The sequence below is a fragment of the Pectinophora gossypiella genome, chromosome 13 (genome assembly GCF_024362695.1).
Source record: "Pectinophora gossypiella chromosome 13, ilPecGoss1.1, whole genome shotgun sequence".
In the NCBI taxonomy this organism is placed as follows: Eukaryota; Metazoa; Arthropoda; class Insecta; order Lepidoptera; family Gelechiidae; genus Pectinophora; species Pectinophora gossypiella.
The window spans coordinates 15062539-15074668 of NC_065416.1; the positions used below are offsets into that span (position 1 = coordinate 15062539).

General features: G+C 40.9%; 1 protein-coding gene and 1 pseudogene across 1 annotated transcript in view; both read left to right on the forward strand.

Annotated features, from left to right (window-relative positions):
- The window catches only part of LOC126372097 (uncharacterized), a 50484-nt pseudogene extending 39381 nt beyond the window's left edge, over positions 1 to 11103 (forward strand).
- Positions 1 to 12130, forward strand: part of LOC126372119 (ATP-dependent RNA helicase DDX42) — a 329796-nt gene that overhangs the window by 73681 nt on the left and 243985 nt on the right. The gene's annotated exons all lie outside the window — the stretch shown is intronic.

Below are 12130 nucleotides of genomic sequence, written 5' to 3' on the forward strand. Positions count from 1 at the left end.
CACCATAGGCCCCTGACATGACTCATGTGACGACCACGTCCATACATCAGTACCTAAGTAGTAACCGGAACCAACGGGTTAACGTGCCTTCCGTAGCACGGATTGTCTTTTGCACAATCAGGTGATCAGCCTGTAATGTCCTAATCAAACTAGGGATCACAGGTGATTTTTGTGATTTGTCCCCACCGGGATTCGAACCCGGGACCTACGGATCGGGAGCACAACGCTCAACCACTGGACCCGGTCCCGGTTACTACTTACTGCCGTGAGTACGTAGTCGTTACATGAGTTACGTCTGGGGCCTTTGGGCGGATCAATAATAACCCAGATTCCAGGGTTGATGAGGTTGGTAATCCACCTCACAACCCACACGATAGAAAAAGAAGAAAGCTACGTTGAGGTAATACAGATTGAGGTAATTAGATATACTTGATATTCCAACTAAGCTCTGGCCAGCTACGAGTATTACATTTTCATAGCCACGTCGAAAGCTGATTAATATTTCATACACGGTTTTTGTGCCTGTAAAGTATTAACCCAGTTAACAAAAGCTTCCGTACAATTTTAAGTGGCCCCACGGTGGGCGCCAATATCGTATCGGTTTATACCTCGATTAGGTATAAGGGTCGTCAATGAAAGCTTAAGCAATTTCCTGAATATATCTTGTGCATAAGGGTAGCGGTGGATTTGTACATATTTTATTAATTAAAGTTATCCACTTCCGTATTTTAAGTATATGTGAAAGAATAAGTACTTAAACTTTTTAATCTCCTTCTATCTATCTACTCAGTCTGTATCCACCCACTGCTGGGTGTAGGCCTCCCCTCCTTCAGGCCATCCCTTCCACCCCTGTGCAAGTCTCCTCCAATTGCGTCTATTAACCTCTTATTTGTCGAGATATACATAATAATAAATAAATAAATATATCAGACACAATAGGGTAAATTTTATTATTATTTCTTTTTAATTTTATAATGACGTCATAGACATTTATTGACTAATGCCACACCCCGGACACTTAATACAAACAACCTCGTTTTACACAGACAGTACACATTGACGTTTCGTACACGCGCATCTGTGAGAGTGACGTCTGACACCATATACATAAACTGCCTATATACGTCCCACTGCTGGGCACAGGCCTCCCCTCAATCAACCGGAGGGGTTATGGAGCATACTCCACCACGCTGCTCCACTGCGGGTTGGTGGAGGTGTTTTTACGGCTAATAGCCGGGACCAACGGCTTAACGTGCCCTTCGAAGCACGGAATCATCTTACTTTTTAGGACAATCAGGTGATTCAAGCCTGAAAAGTCCTTACCAAACAAAGGACAGTCTCACAAAGTGATTTCGACAATGTCCCCATCGGGAATCGAACCCGGACCTCCAGATCGTGAGCCTAACGCTCTAACCACTAGACCACGGAGGCTGCTACACCATATGATTCAAGTCTAAACTATGTTCGAAGGGGTGAGGTAAACTTAGCTCAGACGCTGTCGTTCGGTGGTCGGGAGCGGAGATTTACCGTTCTATACGTAGTATTATTCTTTATTCTATGCTAATGCTTTAATTAATTAATTGTACGAATTAAAGTTAGGTTTTTTTTATTTTAATTGGAAATAATACCTTAAGACACGTTTATCAAAAATATAAGTTAATACTTAATAATGCAGAAAGGTAAAGGTTATTCACCGTAATTCTATTGGCGCCCGAGGTGGGGCCTAATTTGTACCTACTTTGTTCAACCACGTCTTTAGGTTTGAAAGCCTTATCTCGTTCATGCAATAGGCTGATACTCTGCCAGGCTGGTTCGTGCCAAAACCTTGTCTGGTACAGTGATAACACGTGCCTAAATCTGGGATGTACCTATTATGAGCTAAAGCGTAAAATTGTGTATTGATGTTACTTAGCAATTAGTTTCATTATAATGTCAGACTGAGAACTTGATCAGAACTTGATTAGTTGCTTATCTTCGTTAGTAAAAACCGACATAAACGTTGCGTTTTTCCAACATATTGTACTATCATTATGGGCAATGGGCTGATCGCCTGGTCGATTTATCATAACCATCTTGTGGCATGTCGTAAAATCCGACAGAGGGTTTGTGTCCGTTATAATACGATGGATAATTGTTACGGCAATAGGCTGATCCCTTGTCATCATAAGGTTCATCTTAGAACTTCAAATCACCACCCACCCTATTAGGGATTACGGGCGTGAGTTTGTGTATGTTATAGATATCTTACGTCCCTCTGCTAGGGAGTCCCACAGGAGGAGGTATGCAGCATATCTACCCTAAACTGCCTATGCATATTTCTAATAAAAAATCTTTCAAACGCATAAGCTAACTTGGAAAACAATTAAGTAAGAAATATCTTGATACTTTACTTTCATAGTACAATATTGTTCAGTTTGCAGCAACTTTGGCCATGGCATTTTCAAATATTTACACAAACAAGCCGTTTCACGTTCGGTGAATATTACATTAGCTAGATCCTCGGGTTATATCTGTTGTTGATAAAGTCTAACGTGTTAAGTAGCTACAAATAGTAGAGAAACGTATATTACATAATCCAAAATAATATAATAATATAATATGTGGTGTCCCTTTATAATAAACGTTTCTTTCTTTCTTTCAAAATATATATTTGTTATAAAAAAAATCACAAAACAAAAAAATTCCTCACCGAACTTTCTGTTAGACCAACGTGGTGGTGAGCCGTGTCGCCGTCTATAATTGTCGAGCCAAGAATTTATTCTTAAATGTCGCATAGAACATACCTACATGTCGAAGTTTGATGAGTAAACCGTCGTGCTTTTAAGCAGTCGACAGTGGTTTATTGATCGTCTCGCCTCATTTGAATTAAGTCCTCGGAGGAAGTCAAACTTAGGGCTATTTAATAATTCCTTCACGTTCTCAGAACTTCGCTGTTACCGATCAATCTTTGAGGCAAAACATCCTCACAGACTGACGCTGGCGTAACAACTTTTTTTATTGGAACTTTTCGCCTGTTTTTTTGGGTTTTCCTTAGTGTTTCTACTTTGTCGGTTTAGTTTGAGTTTTAGCGGTAGTTTAACGGCCTCTGTGGTCCAGTGGTTGAGCGTTGGGTTCACGATCCGGAGGTCCCGGGTTCGAATCCCGGGTTCGAATCACAAAGATCACTTTGTGATCCCTAGTTTGCTCAGGACATTACAGGCTGATCACCTGATTGTACAAAAAGTAAGATGATCCGTGCTTCGGGAGGCACGTTAAGATGTTGGTCCCGGTTACTACTTACTTTATGTAAGTAAGTAGTCGTTACATGAGCCATGTCAGGGGCCTTGGTTTCCAGGATTTTTGCCCTGTTAATGTCAATAGGCTCGCCTTCTTTTACATGTAACTCAAAAATAGCTGGCGAGGAGTGTGTGTATACACTATACACCTCTCCCTACCCCTTTGGAGATACAAGCGTGATGCTATATTATTGTTGTATAAAAGTAATATTGCAATTCGAAATTTGCGCATATAGTAAGCGCAATATTGCTTTCTTAGATGAATTGCTCGTATGTGGCCTATTTAGACCTTCAGTAGTCAATTATGCTACCCTTTCCGTACGTAATACGTTAAAAGTATTTCAAATCCTTAAAAGCATTACTCGTCGCTTCCACGTAAGTGTACGATAATGAAAGAAAAATGGAGGCGAAGCTCTGAGAATTAAGGGTCTTTTACAATAACAAAATTGTGGACCTCCCAGTAAGTAAGTAAATTTAATTTTTGACGTTACTTACTGCAAGTTGATGTTGTAAGTGTTATGTAGTTACAACGTATAATTAGTCTGTTAGTTCTCCAAAAAAAAAAAAACTGTGACTGAAAGATTTTTGTTAGTTTTTAGTTTGAGCATTTTTTCAAAACATGGGCCTTCCTTCCTTCGTAGTCTAACCTAACTTAAATTCATACATACATACATAATCTCACGCCTATTTCTACCGGGGTGAGCAGAGACTATGGAATTCCATTTGCTTCGATCCTGACACACTTCTCTTGCTTCCTCCACATACAGCAATCGTTTCTACACGCACGCCGGTTCAGAGTAGATCGTACTGAACCTTTTCTAGGGACATCTCCAATTTGGTTAACGTCCTTCGCTTTAATATACCGCGTAAGCTACGCTGATAGCTGGGATATGAACTGCAAATGACAAATAAATACTTAGCTTCCGAGAAAGAGTTTTATTTACTTCCATACTTTCAACAACATAGATCAAAAAGAGTATATAAAAAAAAGCAAAATTCAAAGCTAAAACACATAATAACGGGTTCTTACCGCCTCAGTCAGTCAGTCAGTTTCGGGAGTCTCATATCCCTACTTTAAACGCGGTAAGAACCCGTCATTATGTGTTTTAATTATGATAATAACCGCGTAAACTTAAAACAATGTATAAAATTCTACGCGTTGTCAAAGAAAAAGGAAACATAAAAACATGTAGAAAGGCTATAAAATGTTCTGCGAGGAGTTCGTGACATACTGCTTTCGTAATCCTATTAAGTATATCCTTCATCTGTTCTACGTGTCCTATGTGTAATTTAAATACAATTACAGTTTCAGAGTTACAGCTTTCTGGGTCTGGGCTTATACATTTGTCTATACCAATAATGATATATGTCTATGCAATAAATACTTTGACTTTGACTTTGATAATAACATGTGAGTTGTACCTGGCTGAATTTAACAGAAAATATTTTTCCAAAACAGCTCGAGGTCCAAACACATTTCCCGTCAGAACTCTGAAGAGATCCTCGACAGTGTCAAGAATGGCAACTACTGGCGGAACACTACCAAACCTGACATCATTCCTTCCACCTCCGTCCTAGACCTGAGCAGCCTGCCTCGAACCAGACGAAGGTAAAAAAACAACTCTTAGTCTCTTGTGTGCGTGGGGCCTAATCAACCCTGGTATAACATCATATACAGTCATGAGCAATATAATGTACCTATTTTAGGACTCTGTCGCACTAAAATATTTGACAACACTGTTTCTGTGATAAAGTCACATAAACTCTTTATTTTTTACTTTCCTTCCACCGACTGTAATTGGAATACCATTGTATTTAATTCTATAAATTATGTAATACAAACTGATTTAAAAGAAAAGAAAGGAAAACATGAAAAAGTAGGACTAGGGCCCTGTGCTGGGAGGTTTTCTGGCCACGTCTTTCCCTCAGCGTTACAGATTCCGATGTGGTAGTAGTTTTACAGCTAGTTACATAATATGTAATTTAATTATGTTTGACGTTCAAAAAGCGCTAACTTTGTAAGCCAATTTTGAAAAATAAATATTTTAGAATTTTGAATTTTTGACATTTAGTGAGACTTACAGTACAATTTGTCAAAAAAGTTAATGTCATCATCATGTCGTCCAAACCGTACACCGGCGACGGCGACTCCTAAATATCTATCCCGGGTCGTTGTTGTGGTGGGCTCTGATGTGGCTGGCGAAACCGAACTTCCAGTCACACGGCACACAATAAAGCTGGCCAAAAAAGCTAATGGCTTGTCAAAAAAGTTAATGTGACATGGTACCAAAGAGTATACATATTAATGCTCGTGACCGTACATATAACGTAAGCTACTTACCCACAACTCGCCGAGCTTTCTGTGTTTCTGTGTCTTTCTTTAAACCTGGTCTCACCCCAAACACTTCATACAAATCACCTCGTTTACTCAGACACCACACATTGACGTTATCGTACAACTGAGTGTGTCACGTCTGACGTCCATACGATTAAAGATTAAGGTAAGGAGGGTGAGGTAAACCTAGCTCAGCCGCTTATTCTATGACCTGGTATTCAGGTTACTGTTGATGTTACGACTACATATTTAAGTAAATAGTTTAATGTGTCCGTCAAAGCACGGATCATCTTACTTTCTGTCAATCGGGTGATCAGCCTTTTCTTTTTTTTTGACGTTGGGAAATGCGTTACGCATACCACACGCCGCCCGGGGGGACGACGTGGTTATGTGGGACTCCCCGGGTGTCGCCACCCGGTATACCCACTAAAACCCAACGGTGTTCCTCTTTGCCGCCGTGTGGCGGGGATACGGGAACGCAATTGCACACAACCGCGTCCCCGCCGGCGGATGATCGGGTGATCAGCCTGCAATGTCCTAACTAAACTAGGGGTCTGGGGGGGGGGGGGGTCCTTACCTGAGTCACGTCAGGGGCTTATGGCGGCTCAATAATAACCCTGAACCAAGGTTGATGAGGTTGGTCATCCACCTCACAACCCACACGATAGAAGAAGACTAGGGGTCTGGACCTGTGTCACTGGACCACCGAGGCCATTTGTGTAATAATGGTTTGATGTCATTTAACTTGAAGGTCAAGGCGCCGCAACGTCTCCGCATCCTCATACGGATATCCAGAAATATCCATAACAAACCAATCTGACACAAAGACCATGAGAAGGAAGTACCATACTCTGAAGAGCCTGGTGTATACGGAGCCAGTGGAAAGTATCAAGGAAATCAGGCAACGACCAAGGTCTGCCGGGTCTACCGTGAGGAACAAGGCCTTGAGTAGACCGAGTATACTGGAGACTTTGGACTTTATCAACAGCGTCAAAGATGCCTTGTGCGGTAAGTATATAAGATAATATTATAATTTTAGTTCAGTACTATTTTTTATTGTTATTTTATTCCATAGTCTCTGCTTACTCCGGTGGGATATAGGCGTGTGTTTATGTATGTACAAAAGATACAAAATCTATAATAGCCTCATCCGTATATAACCGCCTACCATCGGAAATACTGGATGCAGCGTCTGTGAAACATTTTCATAAACCCCCAGGGTTTAAAAAACCACATCGAAGCATTTCATCTAAGAAAGCAATATTGCTATTTGACATTTGTTTGCATTTCGCACGTAAGATAACATAACGAATACTTTATTACACACACAGGCAATACAAAATAAAAAAACAAAACTCACTACATTGACTATATTGTCACTTACTTTTATATGCACATAATACTCGTATGTCAAATTGTTTTTAGATGAATTGCTTCGATGTATCTTTTTTAACCCGCTGGCGTGGTCGAGGATTTCCCTCTTTAAGCGCTTACCGCTATCGGTCCACTAGGAAGGAACTAATCCTATATATCCCCTCAGACGACGCCCTGAGCCGAGGTCCGAGGTTCGCGCCCAACAGGGCACCCTCATGCCTGTTGTCTTAAATTTTACCGGGTGAGAGCATTCAGCTCTCCTCATTTGTCCAGCCAAGTAGTTAATTCCCTCTGCGGCAAGTCCACAATAAGTCACGTCAAAAAAGGCTGTTTAAACCCCTGATATATTGTTCCATAAGTGGAGGAATCCGGAGCATCAGATGCGGAAGAACCGGGCTGGTCTCTTGAAGATGAGTGGCTGGTGGGACAGATGGCGCCCTTGAATCTTCTTGCTGCGAGGAGTGGCACACGAGCGTTCCACCTGGCTCTTGGGGAGCTTGTTCCTGCTCTCTTGCAAGCTGGGAAGTTTACTGTGAGTGTCAAGTTTGCGAAAATATGTTTAGATACGACTTGACCACAAGCCATACGTCTCACACGCTGCGTATGCCCCTCACAGTCGATGTCATAAGTGTTTGGACGAGATAAGGTAAATTCCACGTTGAATAAATTATCAAAAGGACGGTTTTATTAATTCATATTAATGTTCGGAGAAACAACAGCTATAATTAACAAAGTAACATCTTGTGGTAAAAACAGAAAGCCAATTATAGTTCCTCGCGGTTACTTAGTTGGAAATTGGTTTGGACTCATGCTTATACCAAAAGTCTACAACTTATGTTTTGAAGGCCACCAGTGGTTGAACGCTGGGCTCACGATCCAGAGGTCCTGGATTTGAATCCCGGTGGTGACGTATCACATAAAATATTTTGGTCAGGACATTGCGAGGTGATCACCCGATAGTCCGACCCGTGCTTTGAAAGGCGCACCTTAAGAAACACACCTTAAGAGGCACACCTTATTTGCTAAAGAAAGTCCACTAGTCGTTAAATGAGTTATGTCAGGGGGCCTTTGACGGCTCATTAATAATCCTCACATTATGGATCTCACAACCCACACCAGAGTCTTCTTTGGTTGACGGCTGTTCCCAGCTGCATGAAGATTATGAAGGATTATTGAGGATTGTCTATTTCAGATCCTTCAGGAACTGTGCTGTTGGCTGGGTGATGCCAGTGAGGGAGCCTTGTTTGCACTGCACAGACTCGCCCGAGCAGCCAGGTCTAGAAGCAGCGAGAGGTCCACTAAGTAAGTTGATATATCCTGGGAATAACATGAGCTCACGGGTTTGGAGGGTCAGACAGGCAGTTGCTTCTTTAAAAAACCAGATCTGATAGATAACCTTCAGGTTAGGTAAGCGGATCTCGAGAAAACGTGGTGGCGAGGTGATGAAGGTTAGTTATGTCCTTTCTAACATGTTGGACAGTTGTTCAGTCAGAATATATTCATCGCAAGGTATACCCACACCTTAGCGAGTTTTCTCTGAGAAACCTGGCTGATGGTTGCGATGAGTGCGAGCGTGGAGTATCACCACAAACTATGGCTCACCTTTTGTGCTGTCCAAAGTACCCTAACACCTGCATTATTAAAGACCTTCAAGAAGCCACTGACAATGCCGTAAGCGTGGCCAACTATTAGTCAGCAAAAATATAGTATTGATCGCCATCGACTCGCAAAGAAGATGCGAGTTTTCTGTTAGACCAACGTGATAGGTGGTGTGCCGTATCTCTATCTAGAGTCTAGAGGTATAATGGTCGAGAATTACTAACTCGTTGGTGCAAATCATCAGGCGCTCCTCATTTGAGAAGCAAGTGTGGTATTCATCAGCTCCTCTCGCGTACAGGTATCAAAGCACGCGGGGCAAGATGTTAGATGAGCCATAGTCTGTGGCGTATCATCACACACGCAGCTCAGGTCCGATCCGTTAAGAGAACCCCACCAGGTTATCTTTACTTCGGCCAACCTTTTTTTGGTAAGGGTTTGAAAATGCCTTTTGCCATGTTTTTTTGAAGTTCTGGCTACAAATGTTTCGTTCCAGTTCGTGGAGACTACCAGAAATGGAGGGCATAGCGACAGAGGCTCCTCAGAAGTACAAGTCCCGGCCTCCGGACTACGTGTCTGGTGATGAGGCGCCGCAGCCGCCACCCTTGCCTCGGCAATCCAGTAGGGAGAAGGTTAGTTCTCATCACGTAAAAGTATTTGTCATTGAAAGACGCTACATTGGTATAAAATAGCCCTCATAAATAACCCCTCAGAAATAAAATGGCAGTTGATAAGAGAGATTGGTATTTAAGATTTCAAATGCAGTGTGACAGATGTTACAAAAAAATATAAGTAGTTTACCGTGCATTTAAATTACATAAATCATGCAAAATTTATAAAATTTAAAAAAATGTCTCCATAAAACAGACTGCGTTCTTCGGGTATATTATTTCGAAGCCGAGAGTTTTGCAAGCCTTATTTCGTGCTCTGTATCACTGCGACCAATAAGATCTATTGTCTCTTCTTCTTCTATCGTGTGGATTGTGAGGTGAATTACCGAACTCATCAACCCTGGTATCATTGATGTAAGGATTACTCACATTTAAACGCTGCGCAAAGGGTTAAAGTATAAAAAAATAACCATAACAATTATGTTTGTTTACTCAAATAGCATGGGGAACTGTCAAAATTTAAGAACACTCAACAGTAGCGACACCTGGTGGGAGAAATAGGCAGTTTTTATCCTCGATCTCACAGCCCACACGAGAGAAGAAGAAATATTTCACTTTATGAGTTGTTTCATTCTTTCATTTCGTACTTTGCTTCGTCTATTAGAAAACATAAATAACCAACTTGACCTGATTCTACTTTGTATACTTTGCAATAAACCCGAAATCGGCTTCATAAATAATTCACATTGCTTGTCTTCCCGGGTATGTCGTAAAAACCGACAGAGGGATTGCGTCCTCTAACATGATGGACTAATGTTATGGGCGATAGGCTGATCCCTTATCACCGTAAGGTTCATCATATCCATCTTAGGACTTCGTATCAACAGTGGCTGCAAGTTGTCTTTGATTACTTGTGGCTCTGCCCACCCCATTTGGGATTATGGGCGTGAGTTTATGTATGTATGTAAATAATTCACATTTTTATTTCCCAATTTTATTTCTCAGATCGCAAAGCGATGCAACGACTTTCTGCCACCGAAGCGACTTCAAGACCTGGAGCAGGACTTAGATTACCTAGAACAAGTGAATTCCCGTCTAAACCTGAACCAAATACAGTCACAAACACAAATCCAACCCGTTAAACCTTTGAACGACAACTATACAGGAATCATTAATCCTATTTATGATATAAAGATGCCTCGAGACAAATTTATCGTGAAAAGATCGAAGTCTTTAGGTCGAAGTTTCAGTACCAAGAATTTAGCCTTAGAAATAACTAGATATAATATCACCCTAGGCCGACAGAGCGGTAAAAAGACTAACGATGTAGTCACAGCTATAAACGGCACGACAGGAGAGACGGGCTTGGAGCTGAAGAATAATTTCTTCCAGAAGAGTTCGGCGAATATCGTCGGTGATTCGTATAAGGTTAGTAGGATTACTATAGATTGAAAAGTTTTGCAGCCAAAGACAAATGAGGTTTTAATCGTTGCAAATATTATATTATGCAATTCGAACTAACGTAAATTATTTTTTTCTTCTATTTATTGCATTCTAACTTTTATACCTTATGTAACATCACGCCTAATTCCTGTTGGGGTAGGCAGATACCATGAATTCCACTTACTACGATGTACGTTCTTGACCTATTTATATATAAGTACATATATTTTGTAACATTGTTGTTAATTTTTTTTTGTAGTGTTGCTAAAGGCTGCCAATATATACCTGATATTATATTTTTTTGAATATCGAATAAGTAAGTATATTCGGTAAACAATAATGCTTTAATTATGTTTGAAATGAACAAGAATCGTAGTATATACTTATATATGGTAGGAATGTTTAAACAATAAGTACTTATGTTTTAACAGGGTTTGTTTGCATTTCAATAAAGATGGTACGGGTTGAAGCAATGTGGTTTTATTTACGTGTGTTTGAAAGCGATCTATCGACTCCCTAGCATTATTCTTTTTCACAGGGTCCGCTTACCTAACCTAAAGATTTGACAGGTCCGGTTTTTTACTGAAGCGACTGGCTGTCTGACCTTCCAACACGCGAAGGGAAAACCAGTCCAATACAGGTTAGGTCATCATTACATACCTCCGAAAATGCATTTTTCGGGAATGTGGGTTTCTTCACGATGTTTTCCTTCACCGCTGAGCACGTGATAATCATTTATGATCCAAATATAAATTCGAAAACAAATTCGACAATCATTGGTTTAGGCCTGTGCTGGATTCGAACCTGCGACCTCAAAGTGAGAGGCAAGCGTTCTACCAACTGGGCTACCACGGCTACCATGGAACGCGATCTAAGGATATAAACACATCAATTTCCCTAGCGGTATCCCATTTTCACGGAGTTCGCTTACTTAACTAATTACGGTAATCCTTGGGGTTAGTTAAAAATGTCCGATCCCGAGGTCTGCGGAACACTGTGCTCTAGAAACTGCGATCATAATACAGGATGTAAGTGACATCGTAACGAAAACTTTGAGGGATGATTCAGGCCATGATTCTGAGTTGTTAACAATTGGAATTTTCCGTCGCAAAACAAAAAACACGAATTTTGCGACGGAAAATTCCACTTGATATTAACTCAGAGTCATGGTCTGAATCCCTTAGTATTCGTTACGATGTCACTAACACCCTCTATATTATGTCGAAATTGTTTCTCTATGGAACTCTATCCAAGTTTTGTCAAAGTGGCGAGTGTTTTTATTTCTTAATTGTATTTCTGCGGAAACCACAGAATAAAAGGAATTGGAAAGGCCCTAACGCGCATTTTTTCTGAGAAACACTGTCGCCGATTCAACCCCACTCTTTTACCACTACTCCTGCAGACAGATAACTACGATAGCTCTACTGCTTCTTAAATTCCATAGCCGCTTTACCGGCAATGAATATGCTACTTTCCGTAATATACTGCGCACAAAA